This window comes from Lissotriton helveticus, chromosome 9 (assembly GCF_964261635.1).
Source record: "Lissotriton helveticus chromosome 9, aLisHel1.1, whole genome shotgun sequence".
In the NCBI taxonomy this organism is placed as follows: Eukaryota; Metazoa; Chordata; class Amphibia; order Caudata; family Salamandridae; genus Lissotriton; species Lissotriton helveticus.
In genome coordinates this window covers 273,618,348-273,639,370 of record NC_136070.1, presented here as the reverse complement: position 1 = coordinate 273,639,370, position 21,023 = coordinate 273,618,348, and positions in this window count along the sequence as shown.

Genomic DNA, 21,023 nt, shown 5'->3' with positions numbered 1-21,023 from the left:
TTTTACAGAACCTACAAGAGACTCGAGACAGTCTTGCAAAGGAACACTTGCCCTCCATGACTGATGCTGCACTTCAGATTCCGGTAGTAGGCTGGCTACCCCGAGTCGGTGACCAGGGCCGAGAGAAGGTGGAGAACAAGAAGGAGTTCGGCCATCATATCATGCACCAGTTCCAGTTCTTGGCGTGTAGGGTACACGAACAGTCATTTTATCTCCACTTCCTGGTCGCAAGGAAAACAGGTACATCTCTATTGACAATGTCAAATTACAACGAGTGGCAGATTCTTCTTAATATGACTCCAGCGGTTTCTTGTCCAGCAATGCTGAGAAATTCTGTTTTGGCCTCGGCAGCACCAACAGGCCTGACATTGCCATCGAGATGTCTACAGTTACTAATCCATTATTGAATCCACCGGCTGGTGATCCCCAAGAAGATACTGAGTATACCTATCCCACAGATGTGTCATTGCCTGGTGTGCAGACAACTGCACTTGATCAGTCACGTTTTTTATTTGACTCTGGCTCTACAAATTCAAAAGTCCCATCGAAAATTTCTATTTTTGCAGTATGGTTTAAAAAACATTTTTTAATTCCCCCTTGGACTTACATTTGGCTGGCGCTTTTCTCCATCTTTTTTATTTATGTCAATTGGATTTGTAAATATATTTTTTCATCTTGTAAATGGATATTATCTTACAGAAAGATCTTCAATTCAATTAATTGATGGAACTTTGGCACCCCTCTGAGGTTCCGTGACGATTTTACTCGTGTTTGTAACATTGTCATAAATACATAATTTTGGTATCAGTGAACCGCAAATGATCCATTTAGTATATCCTGGTGTTTTCGCTATGCTACGAGCAAGAGCACTCCTGTTACAAACACATTTCTGTTCTACCCGTGGCATCCATCTTAGAACACGGAAGCCATTTTGTATTCCTTGCCCTCACATAGTCAATGGACACGCAATGACCTCTTTTCATTAAAGGACACGTAGGCTTTAACCGGCGATTCACCTTGCTAGTGACACGTGCACCTTAGGCCAGCAACGCTGTAGCAGCATGACTCGGCAAGAACTGCCTCCCCAGCCTGAGGCCAGTCCTGCTATACTGGTTCTTGTGTTCGTTGGCCTGATCATGATTAGGCGGCCGAAGCTGGTAACCGTGCCCATTTACGACCCACAAACATCTCTTATCCTGTCTTTCTATCTTCTGCACCTGGCTCTGCTCCTTTCCTTCTGGGCCTTTATTAGGGGGAGGTAACGAAATTTACGATGAGGCGGTCCGGGTCTTGAATGAGAAATTGACATGGGATTATGATGGAATAGTGGGAACCCCTCATTCGTAATGTTTTGACATCAGATACTGTTGACGATTCCTGTGCAACGCCAAATATTTATTGTTTAAGACACGAATGTTTAGAACTGTGGTAACATGTAAAGAATTTGCCCCGAGCAGAATATTTAGTATATAAGGAACAACCCTCTTTGTACAAATTGAACAGGCTCCTAGACACTGCCCGTGTGCAGTTTCTGTGACTTCTGTGTCCCTGCAGTAATAAACCTTTGGTCTTTGACGCCACCATCGAGAAGCCCGTGTTTCTGTTTGTTTGTGCACCGAGACAGGTTGAACTCCGGGGTCTTCGGGTGTTTTCCCTGACACCTCTGGACGGAACCAAAAAGTCCAGAACTCCAATTGGCGCCCAACGTGGGGCGACGTCATTCGGTACCGGTCCAAAAGCCTGAAGAGTTCGAGGAGCTTCGTGGGAAGATTTCAGAGGGAGGCGCCCCACTTCATCGATCCCGGCATATCGCAAAAGTGGCCCCGACGTTCTCTTCCACGAGGGTTCCCGTTCAGACGGCTGCAGTGGTCCGTTGCCTTGACCGTCGCCCTGTCTTGGACCCGAGGTGCAGTCCTTAGTACGGCGAGACGTGACGGGTTTCTCCTTGGTGACGTCTTCAGTGCCTCAGTTAAGTATTTTGTGAGGGTTGCTCCTGTTTGGATAATCCTTTTTAGTTCTCAGTTCAGTTCAGTTCTGTAAGATTATCACTGGTTATTCTGGTTACGATAATCATTCTGTTCAGTTCAGGTATCGATACATTTATCAGTTCTGGTAGGCCTAAGTTTTTGGTTCGAGTGCGCATTTTTTCTGTTTGTGTCTCGTTTGTTTTGTGTTCCGGATTATAAAATGGTAAGTCGGAAAAATTGTATGTTGTCTTGTTTCAGTTGCAACAGTGATTCCCAGTTGGAGGACTCGTGTTTGGTTCCTCCGATTGGAACTCCCCTTTATGATCTATATTGCAAATTTGGTGTGGGCCCTATCTCTTATAACGAGGTATGGATCCGCTTCACAGAGAAAGATGGTGTCCTTAGTTGGCCACTGCATGGTAGTTTTGAACCTCAAGTTCTTGATAATTTAGAAATGAAATTATTCAAGAAGAAAGCCCGGCCGGCAATGTTTGATTCTTTCCGTTATTGGCGAAAAGAATCTAAACAGAGAGAAATTAAAAAGTTGAAGAAAGAACAGAAAGAGCAAGAGTTGACTTTAGAACAGTCTGCTAAGCAGCTGCAACTCAACGAGTCTGAGAAAGCGATGGAGGTGGCCAATAGAGAGCGTAATTTAGCGATAGACAAGTGCTATCCTGCTTTGCCGTCGAGTACAGCTAAGATAGTAGAGGACCCTGAAAAGGATCCCCTGTTGTCTTACTTGTTACGATCACCCCCACCGTATGCACAGGGTGCTACGGCTCCACCTATACCGAATGTTCAATTACCGGTTGCTGGACAACCTGGTGTCCCTGTTCCCGCTCCCCTGAATCAAGTTCCTGTACCTCCTGTGGTCAATATTAATGTTCCGTCGACAACCCCTCTTCCAGGGTTGCCGGCTTCTTTACCTATGCCTGTGTCGCTCACACCTGCTAGTTCACAAGCTATTTTTCCTGCTACTCCTACCGTTCCTAATCTATCTGTTCCAACTGCTACTCTATTTACTGCCTCTGCTAATATTATGACTCCACTTTCTGTTCGTCGGAGAATCACTGATTCTGTCTCCAATATTCTATCTCCCTTCTATAAAACTCTGATTAAGACTCCTACCTCTGACTCTGTGCAGAGGCGTAGCCAGCTTCCCAGTACTGAAGAAAGAGGAATATTAGATTCCACTGCTCTTAGATGGGTTTCAAAAGTTGGAAGATATAATGTACAAGATGTATTAGATACATTTATGCAATGGAATGAACCGACACAACGATATGTGTTCGATGAAATGTGTTTCCTTCTACGTGAGGAATTGGAAGAGGATGACCCTGAATCAAATCTAGAAGAATTAATTAATGTTCAGAAAGAGTTTGCTGCAGGTATGATAGTTGGACAAAATATAAAAGAAGCGATGGAACTGGTTCTAAGTTATAGGACCGACTCATCCCTTCGTTCACCGAGAGAGTTAGAGAAACGTAGTACGAAACAAAATCGTCAATACCCAATGAGAGAGGTTCCACCAATTTGCCGTGAAGCTGTGCAAGCTAATGCAAACCTTGGTATTGCAGCCGCTCCGGCCCAATTCCAGAGAGTATGGATACATATTCCATGGAAGCGAGCTGAAGTATTAGCAGTAAAACAGGCCTTGCCAGATCCGCGTAAAAATCCTGCAGGGTACTACAAAGAGTTGGCTCAGACAGTTGACGCTTGTGTATTGAATCTGGCTGACATAGATCTGCTATTTGGTAATGTAGTACCGCAACCAATTTGGGCTAAAATTCGTAAAGAGAATCATCCAGTTGCCCTAGGTGGTGATTGGGCAGCTATAATTGCAGCGGATGGTCAACAAGTAGGTGGTTCTAAACCTGAACCCCTAATTGCTAATTTGCCTGGTAGAATAATCGATTTAATGAAAACCTTGATGCCAGCATTGCGCGTTAACTGGGACAAATTGTCCGCGTGCAAACAGAAGAAAGACGAAAGCGTCTCCGACTTTTTCACAAGATTCGAGGAGACTTTTGTGGATCATAGTGGTCAGGATATGAGCACAGAAGGAGGCCAGAGATTATTTGTTGATAAATTTGTGCACAATCTGTTGCCAGAACTTAGTGGTAAATTAAAGAATTCTGAAAGTGCGTGGGCTGTCTCTACGACTGCGCAAATACTTGCGACTGCCCAGTACTATGAAAATAGGGATAAAGAAGAGAAGGAAAAATCAGATAAAAAGACGAAAGATTTAAAAACTAAAATACTTTTACAGCAAGCTTATCCGCCTCGCACGAATCAGACTAGTATGCAGCAAGGGTCATATCAAAGAACGGATTATAATTTTCAAAGGCCACAATACCAATGGAATCAATGTGCTTATTGCAAAGTGGAAGGTCATTACAAAAATGAGTGTCCAGTTCGGGCACAAAATAATGCTGCGGCAGCTCAGAGAGGTCGTGGTAGTTCTATGCAAAATTCTAGAGGTCGAGGAAGAGGTGCTATGCCTCCGCAGACGAGTGATCGCCCTTCTAATTATTTCGACCAGCGAAATGGACAATCTGCCCAACAGAATAGGTCTCCACAGTATCATGTTGAAGACTATTATGAAGCTAGTGAGGAAGTTCAGCAAAGTGAGTACTAGGACAGCCATGGACAAAGAGAGGGAGTAGTATCAGTTCCAGTAGATCAGAGTGGGCCTTATGTCGCAGTAGCAACATCAGGTATAGTCGAACCATTTCTGTTGGATACTGGTGCAGCAAAAAGTTCTATCATTTATGCGAAACTCCCTGGCGCACCTTTGTCTGGCTTAACAAACGTTTCAGTAGGTTTTTCTGGCGCCCCTGTTCACAATCCGGTTTCTGGTCCTTTGTCTATTTCTGTTGGACCCCGTCAATTGAAAGCACCCCTGATTTTGACGACAGGTTGTAACGAAAATCTGCTCGGTTTAGACTTGTTAAAACGCCTGTACGCGACATTGTACTGTTCTCCAGCAGGAGTACAGCTTACGTTGGGTAAAAGAATAATCTCTCCGATGTACTTATCGATGGATGCGCTCCCACCAGAGCTGCGTTCACTCCCTGATACTCTTTGGGCGACTGGTCCTAATGATGTAGGTCTATTGGAAATTCCACCCTATGTAGTAACTTTGAAAGCAAATGTCAAACTTCCACGAATTCCACAATACAGAATCTCTAGTGAAGGTGAGCGTGCGCTCCTACTGATAGTGCAAGATCTGATTGAGAAAGACGTTATAGAAGAAACTAGAGGTAATGTCTGTAATAGCCCTGTACTTCCTATTTTGAAACGAACTGACCCAACAAAACCTCCAGTATATAGGTTTGTAATTGATCTCAGAGAGGTTAATAAAATTGTGATTCCACAGTTTCCTGTGGTTCCAGATATTACTGCGTTGTTAACGTTGATTCCTGCTACAGCAGCATGGTTTTCGGTTGTCGACTTGAAAAATGCCTTTTTCAGCATTCCGATAGCCGAAGAAAGCAGAGATATCTTCGGTTTCTCTCTAGGAGGACGAAGCTTCAGGTTTAAACGCGCTCCACAAGGCTATTGTGAAAGCCCATCCATTTACAGTCAAGCATTAAAAAGCCAGTTAGATTCCTTCGTACTTCCTCCTGGTTCTGCTTTAATACAATATGTCGATGATCTTCTAGTGGCTGCTGATGACAAGGAAACTTGCAAAACAGCTACGATTTCTTTATTGCATCACTTGTCAGATTTGAATCACAAGGTGTCACCTTCAAAAATGCAATACTGCTGCCAAGAAGTGACCTACCTAGGTCATCTCTTGTCAAAGGAGGGAAGGAAGTTGACCCCAGAGAGAATAAAAGCAATTACACAGATGAATGTTCCTAGCACGCAGAGAGAAGTACGTGCCTTTTTAGGTATTACCTCATATTGTAGGCAATGGATCCCAAATTTTTCTCTTTTAGCAAAACCATTGGTAGCCTTGACTGGGAAAGATGTTCCGAGTCCGGTACCATGGTCTGCAGAATGTCAGCAGAGTTTTTCTGAATTGCGAAATGCACTGTGTTCAGCACCTGTATTGGGTACACCCGACTACAGTAAGCCATTCACGCTCTATGTCCACGAGAGAGAAGGTTGTGCATTGAGTGTTTTGACGCAGAAATTTGGTGATAAACAACGCCCTTGTGCGTATTTTTCATCAACGTTAGATCCGGTAGCCAGAGCATTGCCTGGTTGCTTGAGAGCTGCAGCCGCAGCTGCAGCCTCCATTCGACAATCTGCTGGTTTAGTAATGAACAACATGCTAGTAGTTATGGTTCCTCATGCTGTGGATACACTCATGAACCGAACCAAGACGCAGCACCTACCAGTGCTAGATTATCAGGTTATGAACTGACACTGTTAGCTAGTCATATTCAGATCAAGAGATGCAATGTATTGAATCCAGCAACATTGTTGCCGACTAGCCAAGAGTCGAGTGATTCCGAACCACACGACTGTTGTTTCAAAACTGAGGAAGAAACCAAAGGACGAATTGATCTAAAAGACACTCCGTTATCAGATCCAGATGGCACGCTGTATGTTGATGGGTCTTGCTTCAAATTGGAGAATGGTGATGTGACTGCTGCTTATGCAGTAACGACCTTGAGTACGATTGTGGAGACTGCAAGAGTGAGTCAGAATTCTGCCCAGGCTGCAGAATTGATCGCGCTAACAAGAGCGTGCGTTTTAGCTAAGGGAAAGAGAGTGAATGTGTTCACAGATAGTCAGTACGCGTTCGGCGTGGCCCATAGTTTTGGCCGTTTGTGGAAAGAGAGAGGTTTCATTACGTCCCATGGGACTAAGATTCAACATGGTCAGCTAGTTAATGACTTGTTGGAATCTCTAACCTTGCCGACTGAAGTTGCGATTGTGAAATGCAGTGCTCATAAAGCAATCACGGATGATGTTGGTCGTGGGAATGCTTTTGCCGATGAGACTGCAAAACAGACAGCTAGAAATATGATGAGTAGAATGTATGTTGCAACGTCTGCAAGATGGATTTCTGAGTCTGGAATGTGTGAAGACACAGTGGAAAGCGTGAAAGAAATTCAGAAAGAGGCGACCGAGGAGGAAAAGCTTGCATGGAAAGAGAGCACGGGTAAATTGGACTCGAGTGGGTGTTGGATTGACTTGTCGGAACAACAGCGTTGGATGTTGCCTGATGCGTATGTGCTTGCAGTAGTGACGATGGCACATGGAACAGCACACATCAGTTCAAAAGGGATTTGTAAGATGTTGGCTCCGGTCTGGAAGAATGATGGGATTAGTAAGTGTGCAGAGAGAGTGGTGAGAAATTGTATGGTATGCTTGATGCATAATCCTGGCAAGGGAATCCCCACACCTGCAGGTCACTTCGCTCCTCCTTCCTGCCCCTTCGAAGTGATCCAGCTAGACTTCATTCACATGGATCGTTGTAATAACCTGAAATACGTCCTAGTGGTAGTTTGTGCTTTCTCCAGATGGATCGAAGCATACCCGCTAAAGGACAATACTGCCTTATCCACTGCAAAAATTCTTCTTAAAGAATACTTCCCCAGATACGGAATGCCACGGATTGTATGGTCAGATAACGGAAGTGAGTTCGTAGGGAAAGTTATGCAGAGTGTGTGTGCCGGTCTAGGGATTAGACAGAAGTTTCATAGTGCAAATCATCCCCAGTCCGCGGGTTTAGTCGAGGGTTACAATGGCACCCTTAAACTGAAACTTGCTAAGATACAAGCGTCCACGGGTTTGTCTTGGCCAGACGCATTGCCTTTGGCTTTGCTATCAACAAGAGCAACTGTACATTCTAGAGTAGGGCTTAGTCCTTATGAAATAGTTTTTGGTCGTCCTGCAAATGTTTGGGGGGTACCTAGACCAAAAGAATTCAAGCAGCTGGAATACCCAATGTTAATTGATTACCTTTTCGACTTGACTGCTAAATTGAGTCTTATTCACCAACAGGTTTTCGATGCATTGCCAAAGCCACCGGAGAGTCCAGGCCATCAGCTGAAACCAGGTGACCAGGTGGTCATTAGAAATGTTGCAAGAACGAAAAATCTTCAATCCAGATTCATTGGCCCTTTCCAAGTCCTACTAGCAACGAGAACTGCTATTCGTGTGGCCGGAAGGAAGAACTGGATCCATACGACACATGTCAAACGTGTGCCTCTGCCACTTCCTTACGACAACTGGGTAAAGAAAGGAATCGGTGCCTCTGAAACGGAACAAGTCCCCAGGTTCATACCTTTCAGTGATGCAGAACTGATCACAGATACATCAAACTCTGACTCTCCTCCTGAAACTGCTCTTTTGAACCCTGAACATTTGTCATCCACACTCAACGAACATTTGCCATCTGCACCAAAAGAACATTTGTCATCTGAAAACGTGAACATTGCAACGTCGGCTGAAAATACATTGTTTCCAGACCAGACAGCTCCTGCAAAACTGAGATACAACTTGCGACCTCGCAATATGGACAAATAAAGCAGGAAACTGCCTATTTTCAGATTTGAATTTCCTATACATTGCCTCCAGCCAGGAAGTTTGCTAATACTTTGTATTGTTTCTTTTTGTTTTAAAATTGCCTTGCCGTCTGGGTAGCCGTAGGGTCGTGGCTGTGTGCCTAGTTGAATCTGCGGGGGTCAGACACAAGGTCGATCTTTCTGTTAGTTCTGGGAACTCCCAGGGCTGATAGAGGCATTTTCATCTACGTACACATCATCAGTGGTCACGAGCGGATTGTAGAAGATGGAGCTTCCTGAGCTGCAACGAGAAAATGTAATTTATGTTCGCAGAAATAGACTGTACAGAATACTTCACAGCAAATGCTTCCTAATGCAATGTGCAGTTACATTTTTAATTGTTTTGATAACGTTGGTGGGTGGAATCGTCTTTGGTGTACATTTGATTTTTATGCCAGTAACTACAGTACCTCCCCTTGATCCTACTACTTCTACGGTTTCTTCTATGCATTCTTTTCACTCATTTCCTGAACACGAACAAGCTCGACGCTCAGAATTTATTAACAATACATTTGTACAGCTCTTGCATCAACACCAACTGGTAGTTAATACTACAGACTGCTGGGTGTGCGGCTTGATACCTCACACTATGGATAAAGGCATTCCCTATCTAGTCTTGCCTTTTAGCTACAATGGATCATTTCAGGCCTTTCAGACCATTTTTTCATATGCCCTTGAGACCTATCCTCCGCGTCCACCACGGTCCATTAAATACAACTCAGCCAACAAAGCTTTAGTCCAGGGAATTATTGACATGATTAAAGACGTCAATAATACTCCATCTTACCCTAGAGATGAATTACGGGTGTATTTGAGTTGGAACTCTACCGAGTATCGCCTTAGTTTGGGAGAAAGCAAGCGTAAAAGCTCCACTTCAGTTTGGGTCGTGCCTCACCGAGGTCAGGTCTGTTTGCAAGGAAATGGGAGAAATCTGAGAGCTCAGCTAGGGAAGAGTGAGTGCGTTGAGACTTACGTATTTCCGTCTAACTCCTCCCCTGCCTTCCTGACTGCTAGGGGTACCTACTTCATCTGTCAGGACAGAGCATATACATGGCTGCCTGCTGACTTTTCAGGTTCATGTTATATTGCTCGATTGTTACCTCCGACATACACTGCTTCTTCAGATTATCACAAGACCAGAGTAGCAAGAGGTGTCTTCAGCAAGGAAGATACCGCTGGTCAGGAAGCTGGAGACTTCTTCAAAGGTTTCCTTCCGTTTTGGGGGCCTATGGCCAATAGTAGAAATCTACGTCAACTAACACGGGTAGTTGAATCTACTATTACAGAAACTGCTGGTGCCCTTAGTAACTTAACAGCTGAGCTTCAGGCGGATCGTCTCATGACGTTGCAGAACCGAATGGTTCTAGACGTAATACTTGCAGATCGAGGTGGGGTATGCAGAATGATCCAATCGAGCTGCTGTGTCTTTATTCCAAATAATGCTCCAACAGTCTATGAAGCGATCTCTAAGCTACACAAGATTTCCGACTCTATACACGTAGATAAGGGAAACTGGTCCTTCATGGAGTGGTTTTGGACTCTGGTATCAGCGTGGGGATGGAAGGTTCTGATGGTCATTGGTGTCATCCTAGTATTTCTGTTCTCGTGCTGCCTTATTATCCAATGTGGTCCCGCTTTGTGTAGTCTCTGTGCTGCAACCTGTTTCAGAAAACCACCTGCATTAGGAGAAAAGGCACGAGACAGGATGATGATGCAACAACATGTCACTGACCTAATGAGCATAGAATTAGACTCTGACTCTGACATAGACTGAGTAATTGCCTATGTAAGGGCAAAAGGAGGGTCTGAGGTTCCGTGACGATTTTACTCGTGTTTGTAACATTGTCATAAATACATAATTTTGGTATCAGTGAACCGCAAATGATCCATTTAGTATATCCTGGTGTTTTCGCTATGCTACGAGCAAGAGCACTCCTGTTACAAACACATTTCTGTTCTACCCGTGGCATCCATCTTAGAACACGGAAGCCATTTTGTATTCCTTGCCCTCACATAGTCAATGGACACGCAATGACCTCTTTTCATTAAAGGACACGTAGGCTTTAACCGGCGATTCACCTTGCTAGTGACACGTGCACCTTAGGCCAGCAACGCTGTAGCAGCATGACTCGGCAAGAACTGCCTCCCCAGCCTGAGGCCAGTCCTGCTATACTGGTTCTTGTGTTCGTTGGCCTGATCATGATTAGGCGGCCGAAGCTGGTAACCGTGCCCATTTACGACCCACAAACATCTCTTATCCTGTCTTTCTATCTTCTGCACCTGGCTCTGCTCCTTTCCTTCTGGGCCTTTATTAGGGGGAGGTAACGAAATTTACGATGAGGCGGTCCGGGTCTTGAATGAGAAATTGACATGGGATTATGATGGAATAGTGGGAACCCCTCATTCGTAATGTTTTGACATCAGATACTGTTGACGATTCCTGTGCAACGCCAAATATTTATTGTTTAAGACACGAATGTTTAGAACTGTGGTAACATGTAAAGAATTTGCCCCGAGCAGAATATTTAGTATATAAGGAACAACCCTCTTTGTACAAATTGAACAGGCTCCTAGACACTGCCCGTGTGCAGTTTCTGTGACTTCTGTGTCCCTGCAGTAATAAACCTTTGGTCTTTGACGCCACCATCGAGAAGCCCGTGTTTCTGTTTGTTTGTGCACCGAGACAGGTTGAACTCCGGGGTCTTCGGGTGTTTTCCCTGACACCTCTGGACGGAACCAAAAAGTCCAGAACTCCACCACTCCTCATCACACATCATGAAGAGGGACCTGACTTTTTTTAATATCACTGCCTTAATATCACTGTATTAGATGGGATTGTGTGGGATGCTGTTAAATTTCAGATACATGGCCCCACAGAGGTGATAAATGTCCCCAATGTACTTCGTGTTTCAATGGGAATGTAGTTAAACAAAATATACGCTCTGATGATTGGGATGTCCAGGCAGTCGAGGCCCTTTTTCCTGATTTGAAATAATATGCTGCATTTGATGCTGACGCCTTGTATTTAGATTCTGCTAATTATGCAGCTCTATTCTGCTATCAGCACTTTGGCAATCATTACCTGCATAAGGCAAATACATTTAGAAATACGGTTAATTTTACACAATGGGAACATTGTTCAACTCCCTTTGAAGGTAGTTCTAAGACTCTATTGAGTAAATTTACATAATTTACTGATTTTAGTCCAACTAATCCGGAAGCATTTTATTTTAAAATAACTACTAAGTCCGCTTCCAAAGTTAGACTCACCCACACTAAATTGCTGTACTCGTAGTCCTTTATGGATCAATTGGCTTTAGGGGGCTATTAGCTGTGGTAAGATACTATTGATCTTAAATCTCTTTGTGGTTCTAAAAGCTGGCAGGTGCAGGGAACAGAGCTTTGCATCGTGCACGTCTCATCCCGAACCACATGTTGTTTTTGAACTCATCCATTTCTCAAACAACTTGCTTTGGATTGGCTACTTCTAAAAAAATTAATGCTCCTATCATTCCTGATCTGGCTGCCTATCCCGGATGGGAAAATCACAAGGATTTGTCTGTTGATGAATTGCAGTCCTTAATTTCTAATACCTCCTTCAATATTTCCAACTTGAATCCTGAATGTTGGTTTCTGTGGCAAAAAAGTTCAGATTCCTGCCAACATCATTTTCTGGGTCTAGATCCAGGCTGCACGCAGGTTAGAGTGGACCCCCGTTTTGAAAGCTCCCATTCTGTTACTACCTACTCTGTAGGCAAATTGTGTCAACATTGGCTCAAACATTCCACCTTGGCGTCAGTTAAACACCATTTATCCCAATTGACTGACAATGTTGATTTGAATGACTTTGTTAAAGGCCCTATAGGAGGCAGTTCTAAAAGATGGATATATGCTATTTACAACGAAGTATGGAAAATGTCGCAGGTTGAAGCCGCTTCTAGATTGAGGGCTATAGATCAAGCTAATTTAGAAAAAGTGCTTGCCGTTGTTGATATTAGCATTAATACTCTTTCTTCCCGAATTTACACATTGTATAACATAGTGTCATCTGTTGTTGATATTGTGCAAGATGAAGGGTCTGTTTTGTACCATGGTCAAAATCTATTGCGTTCTGTAATGCAGCTTGCATGGACTTTACAAATGTAACAAAATTGTAAAGTTCCTTGGGATTACATGAATACCTCTTCTCTATTTTTACCGTTTAATTTGAGAGAAAAACAACAATTCATGTCCATGAAAGATGCAACATATTCATTACTACATATTGAAAAATTGGAACCTTTACCATTTTCTGTTGCTATATTGAATTCTGCTGTTTGGCTTAACTATGGGTTGATTACGCTCCCGTTTCCCTTACTTAAATTCACTTTGTGCATGAAACATTATGCACGAGGCAGATATGAACCATTAGGTAGCACATATCTCCATAAAGTTTGGTCACTTCCATTCACATATAGGTGCCTGAGAGAGGGTAGAGACGTTTTTTTAAATGGCGAAGGATTCACTTCTACGCCTGGTCACTCATTGGTTTGCAAAAACATACAATTGCACGGCTCTTGTAACATGAAGACCCAGAATTTAGCTTGCATTTTAAAAGGGAATCCGGTACCAGCTATTACGCCAACTTTTACACTGCTTGCTAACGGTAGTTATTTACTTTTAAATAATGAAAATTGCTGCGGTATGCTGGCTGGAATACCTTGCATTGTGACAGCCTCCCAACGTGTAGCTTGCCGTAAAAATTTGCTTTTCTGCCCCACTGGATTCAAGCTAGCCTGGCTGATGACAGCTGATTAGCCAGAAACCGGTCCCAGGATGCTTGTTTCCCGTTCAGGGAAGACATGGCTTGGCAGTTAGGGCTGGACTGTTCCTGTGAGACACAGGGTCAGCCTCATTTGCATATGGCCATGTCTGAACTGGGGTGGCGGAGTGAGCTAAAGAATGATGATGGATTAAACCCAGATCAGTTGACTGGGGCTGAGGGCTTGCATTGTTCAACACTCCGTCCATCATCCCCTTTGGTATTGCTTTGTTCGCTCTAAGTTGGCAGGCTATGCCCAGACCTGGGTCCCTTGCTCACTTTGCCACTAGATTCAAGCTAGCCTGGCAGAAGACAGCTGATTAGCCAGAAACCGGTCCAGGATGCTTGTTTCTGGTGCCGGGAAGACATGGCTTGGCAGTTCGGGCTGGACTGTTCCCATGAGGCACTGGGTCAGACTGATTTGCATATGGCCATGTCTGCACTGGGGTGGCGGAGTGAGCTAAAGAATGATGATGGATTAAACCCGGATCAGTTGACTGGGGCTGAAGGCTTGCATTGTTCAACACGCCGTCCATTATCCCCTTTGGTATTGCTTTGTTAGCCCTAAGTTGGCAGGGTATGACCAGACGTGGGTCCCTTGCTTACATTTATTTATTTATTTATTTAGAAGTTTTGTAGAGCGCGTAGTAACCCTAGAGCATCCCAGCGCTGGAACCTGAGTTCGGGAAGGAACAGCAGCGGAAGGAGGGAAGGTTTTTAGGGGAAGAGAAGAGTTTTCAGTGCCTTCCTGAATTGAAGGAGATTGGGTTCGGTTCTTAGTCTACGGGGGAGACTGTTCCACTGTTTGGCAGTGTGTACCGAGAAGCGACGTCCCCTACATTGCCACTGGATTCAAGCAGCCTGGCTGGTGACGGCTTATTAGCCAGAAACCGGTCGCAGGATGCTTGTTTCCGGTCCAGGGAAGACATGGCTTGTCAGTTCGGGCTGGACTGTTCCCATGAGGCAGAGGGTCAGACTGATTTGCATATGGCCATGTCTGAACTGGGGTGGCGGAGTGAGCTAAAGAATGATGATGGATTAAACCCAGATGAGTTCACTGGGAGTGAGTGCTTGCATTGTTCAGCACTCCGTCCATCATCCCATTTGGTTTTGCTTTGGTTGCCCTAAGTTGGCAGGGTATGCCTAGACGTGGGTCCCTTGCTCACTTTGCCACTGCATTCAAGCTAGCCTGGCTGATGACATCTGATTAGCCAGACCCTGCAGGAGATTGTGATTTTGCAGTTTGCCGCAAAATCGGCACTTTAGAAAAAGTGCCGCGATTTTTACAAAAGTGCCCGCGAAATCGGCACTTTTCTAAAAATGCCACGATTTTTACTTAAGTGCCCGCGAAAATGAAGGAGGTGGGGAGTGATGTGGGTCAGCTCTTTCTCAATTTCTCAGTTACTCTTCACTGTTTCAAATATGTTCAGTTAAATTCAGATCCATCCTCCAGAGCCGCCTCACCACTCCCCACCCCCTAATGTTCTAACCTCCAATAGTTTGCTGGAAGAGAGGAGGGGAGTGCTGATGCAACAACAATTCCGTCCTGATATGTTCCTGGTGTAACTCGTTAGCTCATTAACCTCTAAATATTAATAGTTGTTTAGTCTCAAACCCACTGTTCCAAGATCCATAATGCACAACACAGTGCAGTATCATAGGAAGCAATCTATATCAGGGATTGTCCTTGGTTCTTAATATCCTCAATGTCCTTTATTCGACTGTCAGCCTCTTGCTTCTGATCTTCAGCAGGAGATACAGACAGGCAATATAGGCAGGCACACCCGTAATGTGGAGGGTGGCAGTTGATGGGCAAGGGAGAAAGCTCTACCCATTTAAAAAGATGGAGGATGGCAGTGTGACCTATTGGCAGAAAGGGCAGGAGGACAAGTATCGGCACGCAGGCAGGCACAGTGCGGGAGAGAGCACACCCTGGTCGCAAGAGGCGCCTGAATCTGGTCGGGCCGCATCTGCAACCAGGGACTCTCTCAAATCCTGTGGGGCTTAAGGTCGCTGCACCCAGAGCTGCAGCCTCTGCAAACCTCCGCCGGACACCCGGCCTTACTGGAACCACTGTCCATAGGTGTGAGGGCGATGGCAGAATATGCCTGATATGGCGGGCTCCATTGTAGCCTAGACGCCTGCTGCCTGTCGTCTCACAACTCAATGGAGCCTGGGAGGGGTGAGCATTGAACGGCGATGGATGGGCAGCAAGGCATGGGGCAGGGCGGCGTGAGGTTGGCGATTTCAGTAGCTTCAGCAGCTCCTGCAGCTCGCATGTATCTAGCTCCTCCTCCTAAGCCATGTGTCTTTACAGCCAACTGGTAAGGCTTTGGTTTGCAAATAACATAAGTTACTCATTCTATTCCAATTATAATCAACAGGAGGTAGCTCCTCCTTCTGCAGCACAAAGAGATAATCCCTGATGCATACTCTCAATTCGATGTATGTTTCTCTTTCTTTACAGTGTGCAATGTTTTAGGTGAAGTTCCCTATACCTAACATATTTAGCATGTACACAATTAAATAAAGCATGTATTTTTGCCTATAGAGGGACATTGTATATATAAATGACTATGAACTTGTTCAAAAGAGCAGTGAGAGAGGCTTAATAACAAGAACACTTACAAAGGGTTTGACTTCTTTAACACAAAAATTTAACATACACTAAAGGTTTTCCATTTTTTTTATATAAAAATCACATTGCTGCCCTATAAATTTCTAGTAGGCATGTTTCAGTGTACAAAAACCTGCAAGTGTGAAAATAGGATGGCTATTTTACGACCATAACAGCCGCCAATGGCAGAGCTTTAAAAGCAGTGTGTATTTAAAAACGCTCTGTCCGTGGTCTTCACTTTATCCTTCCTATCATCTTTGCTAAGAGTACACCATGTCCTTATGGTATAAGCCATCTTGCTGCAATGTCATTTTAGCTCTTTTATACATTGAGTTTAAAGTGAACGATCTATTGTCGAAGGTTCATAAAGGGCTCCCATCAGCCCGAGATCCAGCAGACGCGTGTACCTGCCTTAAATGTCCTATCTGCACTAGCTGATACATTATAATGAAAAAGAGCAAGGCAGTGTTTTCAATATACATACCAGCATTGGCCGAGGTCCCATTTTACGCATTAATATCGCCAGTGCTACAAATGAGGACAGTAACTCCACGCTGAATGCTTTGATTTTATACATTTCATCGCTTAAGTGTACACCACTTTATGCTTTACCTATTTACCTAATGTCAAAATATAGTTCTGTACAAGGTCACTCTGATAGAAAGGGTAAAAAAAGCAAAAAGAGCAGCAGACTTTTCATATAAATGTACATTTTCAATCTTCAACAAGCATTTATGCATTTGCCAAATGTCCCTGTATTTGTGTGTGCATGATTTAATTCACCGTATGTTATTTATGGATCTTAATGCTTATAATCCTCGCTAGGAGATATCCATGTCATGTCTCTGTGATAGTCAATACAGGGGAATTGAATTGAAGTGGAGTGAAGTTGTTTTTTGAGCTAGGAGGCACATCACTTACTTGGCAAATGTGGTCAGTTATTCCCAGTAGCCAGGTTGTGCATCCAAAACATTAGCAGGTAGATTGGTGCAGGCCTTGAAAACTCATAAAAACGTTACTAGACCTGAAGGTCTAGTGACTAAAATAATCCACTCGACCTATTTGTAATGCTCTTGACCCCATAATCTGGTTTCAAAATACGTGGTCATAGGCAAATACTTTCATTCATTGAGCCGCCATTTCCTCCTTTATCACATATGAGAGCACCTCCAAATGTGCGAGTTCAGCGTGTCTGCTGTACAAAAAACATTTGTTTGATTTAATAGACTATAAACTTTTTTCCATATATAATACAAATCTTGCCACATATAGGATGCGCATGACCCCTGACTTGTCTCTTAGTTCATTGACATCATTGTCATCAGGGCTGGGGCAGGAAGGTTTCTCAAATCATGTTTAAAAACGATCACTTTTAATTAATGCATAACTAAACTATGAAGTGGTAGCACACTGTTATTTGTAATCAACAGATTTTACATTGAACTGGCCACAAACATTCCCATTGACATGCAGCTTTAATGAAAAAACTATACAATGTGCAAACAATTATGTTTAGAAATAGAGTTTTTACAAATATGTGTCATGTGTACATCACCAAGTAAAGTGTTCTGGTTTGTTCTGCTCCTATTTAACTCTTTGTTTGCATCACACTTCATCAATTATAAAAAAAATGTGCTTTCGCAATTCATTATATATTTTGAAATATTTGAAAAACATTAAGGATGAAACCCACCAACGTATTTCTTCACATGGCCGATGCTGCAACTTTGGTGGACAACCCTCCTGTGCACTGCTGGTACATCCTTCATAAGGTGCATTTTCAACAGCTGCCTTGTCAGAGGGAGTAAGTCTGCCAGCATGGGGGGTGGAAAATCCGCCAACCCGAGTCAAAAGGCGGCTGTTTGTTGTGTCATTAAAAACAAGATACATGGTTTTACTGTCATTTCAGTAATTCCATTTCGGCCACATCCAGTAAGGCGACCCTAAGCTTAGCCGCCCGTCTCTCTGTGTAGGACAGAATAAACCTTTCAAATTCAGAAGTTGCTTTAATATATGAAAGTATGGGTTGTCTCAACGCATCAAGATATATTTTAAATACAGGCACATTGGACATGGAAGGTGAGGTGGTAACATGGCCAACTAGAGCATGGGTGTTAATTCACTAAAATGCTAGGAGTAGTGGAAGGGACATGACAGGAAATTACAACACAACAGGGCCTATTTGAAAGTGGAATACTCTGCTAAAACAGTCTCCATTGTTTTAAAGCTGAAAATGAATGATTATGAGTAAAATAAAGTGCCGCAAAAATGCCGCTAGATGCTTGTTTCTGGTCCAGGGAAGACATGGCTTGGCAGTTCGGGCTGGACTGTTCCCATGAGGCACAGGATCAGACTGATTTGCATATGACCTTGTCTTAACTGGGGTGGCGGAGTGAGCTAAAGAATGATGATGGATTAAACTCAGATCAGTTGACTGGGGGTGAGTGCTTGCATTGTTCAACACTCCGTCCATCATCCTCTTTGGTATTACTTTGTTCGCCCTAAGTTGGCAGGGTAAGCCTAGACGTGGGTCCCTTGTTCCCTTTGCCACTGGATTCAAGCTAGCCTGGCTGATGCTGGCTGATTAGACAGAAACCAGTTGCAGGATGCTTGTTTCCGGACAGGGAAGACATGGCTTGGTAGTTCGGCCTGGACTGTTCCCATGAGGCACAGGGTCAGACTGATTTGCATATGGCCATGTCTGAACTGGGGTGGCGGCGTGAGCTAAAGAATGATGATGAATTAAACCCAGATCAGTTGACTGGGGGTGAGTGCTTGCATTGTTCAATACTCCGTCCATCATCCCCTTTGGTTTTGCTTTGTTCACCCTAAGTTGGCAGGCTAAGCCCAGACGTGGGTCCCTTGCTCACTTTGCCCCTGGATTCAAGCTAGCCTTGCTGATGACGGCTCATTAGCCAGAAACTGGTCCCTGTGAGAAAGTGCCATCTTTCTTGCCTTGGTATGCCCCCACTTTTTTCTGAACTGCTGATGTACTTTGACTGAGTGTGCCCTGGGTCCCTGCCAATCAGGTACCCAGGGCCTGTGTTCCTTCCCTACAAAGAAAAGCTATGCTGAAACAAAATACCCAATTGGCATCTCTGGCCCCGGTCAGCCCCTAGTAAATGGTATCCTAGGTACCCAGGGCATGGTGACCAGAGAAGACCCCTGAGGGCAGAAGGAGTTTTTGTGCCACCCTAAGTGGCCCTGTACCCTGGCTCCCACACACTGCCTTTGCAGGCTGAGTGCCTAAGTACAAAACTAAAGCAAGAGTCGACATGGCACACATCCCTGTGTGCCATGCCCACAGAACCCACTGCCCTGGCACACTTCAGTCACCCCACTAGCTGGGTGCCCTATGCCAGAGGTGAGGGCCCAGGTGCATGAGCCCTGTGCCCCTACAGTACCCAGGGCCTTTCCTGGGCACTGTAAATGCAGTGTTGCAATTTAAGAGTATATTGGGATTTAATGTAAAATGCAAGAGAGGGCATCTTAGAGATGCCCTCCAAAAACCCGAACCTACAATCCACGTCTGGGCTGAGTGGCTGCAGAGGCTGCCACACAGCAGACATGTTGCTGGACCCCTGGGTGGAGAGCCCTCCGCTCTCCTGGGTCTGAAACAAAGCATATCCTGGGCGAGATGCTATGTCTCCTCCCCCAGGATGGACAGGGGGAAGCTTCAAAGGCATACCGCCTGTGAGAGCTTCTCCAGACCATTTGCTGTACCCAGCTACCAGCCCCCACCAGTCCTACCCCCACTCTGGCGGGAAGACTGGCAGGAAAAACTACGTCAGGAAGGGGGGGTGCCAACCTGTGCCAACTCCTCCCCTCAGGTGGAGGAGGTGAGGTGAAGCACGACCCCGGGCTACGGCCATCTTGTAGATGGGGAGTCCTGCCCAATCCCAGCTAGGCTCCTGCCCCCTCCCACAGGAGAGGAGCAGGGTAGGGGGTGTACTCACCCCAGGACAGGGACCCATTGGTCCCTGCCCTTGCCCTACCTGTAACGCCCCTAAATGTAGTATTTAGGGGCTCCCTGAACCTTCCTTCCTCAGATCCCGATATCAAAAAGAAGAAAGAAGATCAAGAAGAAGAAGACCTGCCGTGCAGCTGCCAACAACAGGACAACAACAACTGACTTGGCCCCAGCCCTACCGACCTGTTGATCCTGGAACCTGCTCCTGCCTAAACTCGGTGACCTCCGCGGACAGCAACCTTGGGACACCCAGAGGACCTGCCTGCCTTGACCCTCTCGACGATTGGGACTCCCATCAGCAGAGGCTCTGCTGCAACAACCCACCTGGTGCCCACCAGGAAGCTCCAGACCAGCTCACTCTGCACCAGGCGAGCCCGGGCCGGGCCAACCCGAACCAAGACCACAAGGACGTCCCCCCGGCGACTGGGACCCGAAGTCCAGTGCCCAAAGACCCTCCTTGACGAACCAGCCAACGCCTGCAGACTCAGAACCAGGGGCCACCCCAACCGCGACCAGCCGAGGGTAAGCGTTTCCGACACCCAAAGACACCCCTGCACCCGGTGCCCTACAGCCCCCTGTGCCTCCCTTTGGGGTACTTACCTGTGCTCTAACATCCCAACTTACCTCTCGAAGTGCTGGTCGCCCCTGGAGAGTCACCGTCTCCGAGCCTGCAGCCTTTGTTCCTTTTTCAAGATCCTCATTGTATAACATTGAGCGCCCGACGGCTCAAAAGCACCCTGCACCCAGCCGCCCGAGTGCCGCTGGCTGTGACCTCGTTGCCCTATCCTACTTCCCACCTTGCCCAGAGCAAGTGACCAGGAGCCCAGCTCCCAGAGCCGCGTGGCCTTCTAGCCAGCAGCCACCAACCGAAGGCCCCCTTGCCCTCATTGGATAACATTGGGCCTACCTACCTCTGCACCCGGCCGCCCCTGCGCCGCTGGGATTGAACTAACTGTACTCACCTGACCCTGGGGGACCCCTGAGTCTATGCCCAGAACCCTAACTTCACCAACCAAGTACTCACCTGGAAACCGGTAATTCACTTACCTGCCATTGGATAACAATGACCCATTTTTTACTCGAAATATTTGAAGTGTGAAGTTTTGAAAACTGAAAATATTCATATAAAATCAGCCAAAGT